At 33.6% G+C, this 5,820-nt stretch overlaps 1 long non-coding RNA gene across 1 annotated transcript; it reads left to right on the plus strand.

The window, feature by feature from the left end:
• Nucleotides 1-1,039: 1,039 nt before the first annotated feature.
• On the plus strand, nt 1,040-3,656 carry LOC127841963 (uncharacterized). Its single transcript, XR_008031444.1, has 2 exons — nt 1,040-1,196; nt 1,813-3,656. It is a non-coding gene; the product is annotated as an uncharacterized LOC127841963 (long non-coding RNA).
• The last annotated feature ends 2,164 nt before the right edge of the window (nt 3,657-5,820 follow it).

The raw sequence follows: 5,820 nt of genomic DNA on the forward strand, positions 1-5,820 counted from the left end.
GGAACGATACGAAAATGACGAAACATTTGACTATCAGAAATATATGTTCGAAATAATGAATAGTTAAAACGACTTAAATACTAGTAATTTAAAGTACATTTTTTATTTAATAGAACCTTTTATACCATTTGTTTATTTAGCCTCTTATATACGTGTTCTGGTTAATTTACCGCGTCTTATATGATTAAACAGTTAATTTATATTTTGAAGAAAGCATTGATGTCTTAAAACCCAAACGTTCTTACTAACTCAAGACACTGAAAGAAATCACCATTGTGGTTAAAGGAACTATCTATATGTCGGGATAATAATACCAAATAACGGTAAATGGTCATTAGCTTAGCACGTATTTGATACATTTTGTGCTAAGAATTTATGCATAATTCTCAAGAGTATATGCTAGAAATAATTTGTTTTATTAAATGTCGCCCTATATAAATAAACTTCCGTCCAAGGTGACTTTTGTTTCAAATCTTTAGGAATCCATATTGATATTACTAATACATATTATTTGACATAATTGACTAAATTTCTCTCTCGGACTTAAATTAATTGATATATTTGAACGGCATAACACTGTCTTTATAACCATGAACGTTACTTGCTTGTAAAACATAACGTTATTTGTATATATAAACAAATCTGCGTTAACATGTAATAAGTATTCATCTGAGTTCTCATTTCATCGACTTATTATGTTGTTTAGCTCTGTAATAAAATAGATGTTTAACGTTTTAACTACTCTGCATTCGGTAACATTATAAACTTGGCGACTATAATAATCATATTATTGTTGAACAGGAATTTTGCTCGGAACTGCTTGAATTATTTCCAAGTATCTAATATAAAGACAAACAGAACTTGTACGCAGGACACGACCGCAACGTTTTCCCATTCAGTCATATGATTTTAGTACATCAGTTAAAATAACAACACATGCGTAGATGTTCCACTGTTTTCGAGAATAGCTCTTATACAACAACCGTTCATCTATGGAAGTGTTATATACACTTTAATACGTACATGTATTCACTTGAAAACAACGTTCCTGTATTGCGTGGAAATGTCACCTCCATGCATCTGGGAAGATGAAAATCTTATCCAATGTTTAAAATATTGTTTGACAACATTAAGGAGGTGGTTAAAGGTGCGATATTGCCCTCACTATACGACGGTAAATGTGGATTTATTTGCAGGTAAACTTCAAAGGAACGAGTTTCCGGTTTTGATAGATTTGTTAAAGGATATGATCCTAAATGATGTGTCTTGTTTGCATAATGTTAAAATGGACGACCTTGGTAACCGCATATCATCGAATTCCAAAGAAAGTACAAATGGGCTTCCTTTCGAAGAACTGGATGTCGGTGTTGCCCGCAATATGTTTAATTATATGGTACGCTATTCATGCATATATTGGGGCAAAATTAAAATGCTTGCAGCAGAAGAAACATCAAAAGTAATAAATGACCATGCCCAGTACATTCAACAGTTAGAGACCATTTATGAAACCAGCACGGTACACATGCGTTCAGCAGTCTCTATTCAATTACCATTCCATTATTCCATTCATGCTGCAATGAAAGCATCGCTGTGTATCGGTAACAATCAAAGCTTACCGCAGGAGATTTTCACTTTGTGTGATAAGTCTCTGATGTCCGACGTGACATCGAGTTGTCTTAAATTGGCGTCGACATATTTCTCAGCACGGCGTTTTGAAGAGGCTGCTGCAATTCTTAAGCAAGTAGACGCTCTCATTTCTAACAAAGTAATATATTTAAGCCCTTTTTTGTTACAAAAAAATATTTGTTCCAGAGATGATGGGACGCCGGATAGAGTTCCTACACATGTTGCAAAACGAGGTTGCTGTGAGCACAATTTTTAGCAGACACGAAATCAATTGTATTCCTTGGCAGCTTGTCGCTGAGTTCTACAGAACGGTAACGGCGGAGGATAAAGCGTACAGTCGTGAACTACATTTACCTATGAAGTGGATGGACCTTGCAGTGGTTGATGCATTGCCATATATGTATTACCTACAGTACTTAATATTTCGAACTACTGGATTAATCAGCGACAAAGACATTGCGTTTAAGAATCTCCAGACTGCGATTTTCAGAGTCCAAAACGATCATATCGACACCTCATTAAATCTGATAGGACATTGTTATGAGCTGGAAGGCAATTTGCCAAAAGCTTGGCGTGTCTATAAGTTTTCAGTGGAACTTAAATCGAAGAATAACGCAGCTTACTGGCACATGTTTAGGATGATTGGGGGTCTTATTAATGGGCTTAGAATGTTATCCTGGTGACAATCTGCTACTCAGGGTGTAAATATGCATGTCAACGGGAGAACATTTGAATATATATAAGAATGCCTCATAGCAGTTGTTATCATTTTTTTCACACTGTGGTGTTGTTTGTTCTGTCCTGTATTTGTGCTGATAGATTACTTAATCGCCTTAAATGAATATTTGAGGAGCTCGTTGAATGTTGAGGAGAGATTTTTTCTGTGTGATGTCTATTTATTGTAAATTTTCAGCTTGACTCATGATTGTAGCGTGGATGCAGGTGAACATATTCCTGTTCCTATCTACCATGTTGTTGTATTTCAATTTTCAGAAAGTGTTATAGATAGAGACAAAATATTTTAATTACGTAGACCTTGTTTACGAATATTCTTATATATTGAATATGTTTTTATATGTGTATGTACAGTGCTTTCTTTTAAGATCATTCGTGGTCACTTGTGTTAGATATATTAGGCCTAAGAGTATTTCTAATATTGTATAACATGTCAGGTGGGTTCAAGAGGCATTTGTATTGGTGCGAGCAATACTCAAAGGGTTTAGAACTGTAAAACTACATTTATTTTTCTTCTTTGTTTGCTCATTTTCGTTTGCCATGGTATTCTGTATCAAAGAATCAACGAAAAATGTACCAAATAATTATTCTCAATATTCCGAATTGCCTCAAACGTGTTCCCCTTTTTTTGAATAACCTTTAAATTACAAAATCATTCGTATGTTCCTAAATATTGATAAAGCAAGACGTATTTGGAATATATTTATTCATAAATCGTTTAATATGACCTAATGATAGTAAATGATATTAAACAGGTAGGATAAAGAAAGATTGCAAGGCTACCAACGATGGCACAAATAAATAGTTAATAGCCATGCTGCAGTTGGGAACTGGAGATGTTGCGAAAACGTATGAAACATATGGTGTTTTTTTCATGTAACTATCATAAACTGCTTACAACTATTAAGAGCATGTAGTAGATCATTTGTAAACGAACAATAATGAATTTAATTTTCTATAATTTCGTTTAAATTTGAATAACAATTTAATTATCTCAATATGTATTTATTATTTTTATTGTATACGTTTTTTAATATTGATAATGGATTGTGGTTATCGGTGCTCTTTTCAACCAAATTTAAAATGTTAAATAGTTTATTTTTGTCGGCGCCGCTTACGTTCACGCAATATCGCTTACAACAAAACGTGTACGTATCGTGAAACTACATTAATTCCTTCTGCAAGTATTTGTTTTCTTGTTGAAAGGATAGTTTATGTAACCTAATTATGATCATGAAATATCGATTATACATTTGGCCCATAGAATTATAGTTTGAATAAAGGTTAAAAAGGCACAGTTCATTTTGTTTTCAAAGTTCTAGTTATGAACATCGATACATATCATACGAATCAAGAAGAATCTATAAATAAAAAACATCAACAAAAAGCATAGACGAAAACTTTTTAAGTATTTGGTATATACAAGGCCTCTGCGCGAAATCTTACGCATACACAAAACACGTGTTAATATATGTTTAGCACTAACTGATTGCACAATTTTGATGCAGTTTATTTATATCAGTACAAATAAACGGAAATACTGATTTCTGATCCGATATTCCTCCATAAAGTTGGATGGTATAAAAGCATAAGTGTTAGGAATCAATTTTATTTAAGCCAATCGCTTGAAAAACCTTCAAAACATTAACACAATCCGTATACCAATTAAATCAATTTTGAAGGACATGTAAATAAGATATTTTAAATTATATTTTTATCGTTTGTATAGGGAATAGGCATTCGATTAGTCACATACTGCAAATTACTTATATTTTAAGCGCATCGAAGTACGCAACTTACAAATATTTCAATAAATGGTACAGAATTCGTTATTAAAACCTGTCCCATTCGGTATTGTTGGCATCGTTGATGACGTATTTTTTTACACTATATTATTCATTCTGACGAGCTAACACGGCGTTAACTGATGAAGATTTCAACACCAACAACATGAGTCTCCATTTCTGGTCGAATAGCGACCCGCTTACAAAACCGACGACCGTGTCCCTTACAAATGTACATGTTGTTAGTGCTGTTGTTCCCTTGGCAGTTGCAAACAAAATGGTCAAACGATTTGCAATTGAAGCAACTTCTAGTGTGAGGATTAATTTACTCGATGTTCTGTCATTTTATCTTGTGAACCAAAAAAACGGTTTTAGGCTTTTCAAGAAACCCATGAAGCTGTTTTTATTACGTGTGAACCCGGTGTGTCCCACTACTTCTACTTAACTTATTTACTAGACACAAACTAGGCAGGACATTTATTAATTATAGCTTCAATATTTACTGCAAGATTTTCAATTTGGGCATGGTCTTGATTTGCGGGGGGAAGACGGAGTAACCGGCGGAAACACTGTCCGGTATGGGGACCACCATTATAACTTGCACGCTTCCGGGATCGGGGATAGAACAAGGAAAGCATGTTAATTTGGTTGGTGGTCCCCATACCGGGCGGGTGGGGTTTCCTCCGGATACTCCTTATATTCCTTATATACCAATGGTCAAGAGCCCAGGTGATCTAGACTAAACAATGGCATTTGAATTCCCGAGCAGCTAACCTATCGCCAACAACGCGCCTCATCTCCGGTGACTCGGCATTACATTTCATCTACACTGGTCATTTAGACCAAGTAAAACATGTTAATAGTTATTTATAATAAAAAAATGTGTTAAGAAACATTAAAATACTCAAATATTGATATGATATAGTTCTAAAATACATCTGGAAGGTTTAAATGGATTAAATGTTATCACTGACAATAGCAAGTCAATCACGTCCAGGCTAATTTAAGGTGTTGATGGTTTTATTAAGTCATCTCGGATACTTTCATTGAAAATCAATATACATAAAAAGGAGCAAAGATAAATATATAATATTAAAAAATTAATCAGTTAGCCAATGATTGTTATCAAAAAATAAATTGAAAAACTTCAATATTTAAAAAAATACTTTCAAAATGTCATTGTGTTTGTATATGTAGTCTCTTTAAAAATGAGATAATTTATAAACGCTCTCGTTTGTAACATACGCGGCCATATCATGTACTATAAATTATTAATTTAATTTAAGATTTATGCAAATGTATCTTTGATAATTTATTTAAAAAACCTGCGTAAAAGCATATGAATGACAAAAATAAACAGATTTAAAATGTCCATTAATTTATTTTTGGTGTCGCCGCTTATGTTCATGTCGTATCGCTTACAACAATGCTTTTAATTATTGTGTTTCATTGTTCATACCGTTTTAATTTCACAACGTTCGAAATAAACATTATGTAAAAACGACGTAATTTTAGTTCACCTGAGCACAACGTACTCATGGTGAGCTTTTGTGATCGCCTTTTGTCCGTCGTCGACATTTTGCCTTGTGAACACTCTAGATGCCACATTTATTGTTCGATCTCCATGAAACTTGGTCAGAACTTTGTGTCATTAATACATCGACTGATTTTGAAA

This window comes from Dreissena polymorpha, chromosome 8 (assembly GCF_020536995.1).
Source record: "Dreissena polymorpha isolate Duluth1 chromosome 8, UMN_Dpol_1.0, whole genome shotgun sequence".
In the NCBI taxonomy this organism is placed as follows: Eukaryota; Metazoa; Mollusca; class Bivalvia; order Myida; family Dreissenidae; genus Dreissena; species Dreissena polymorpha.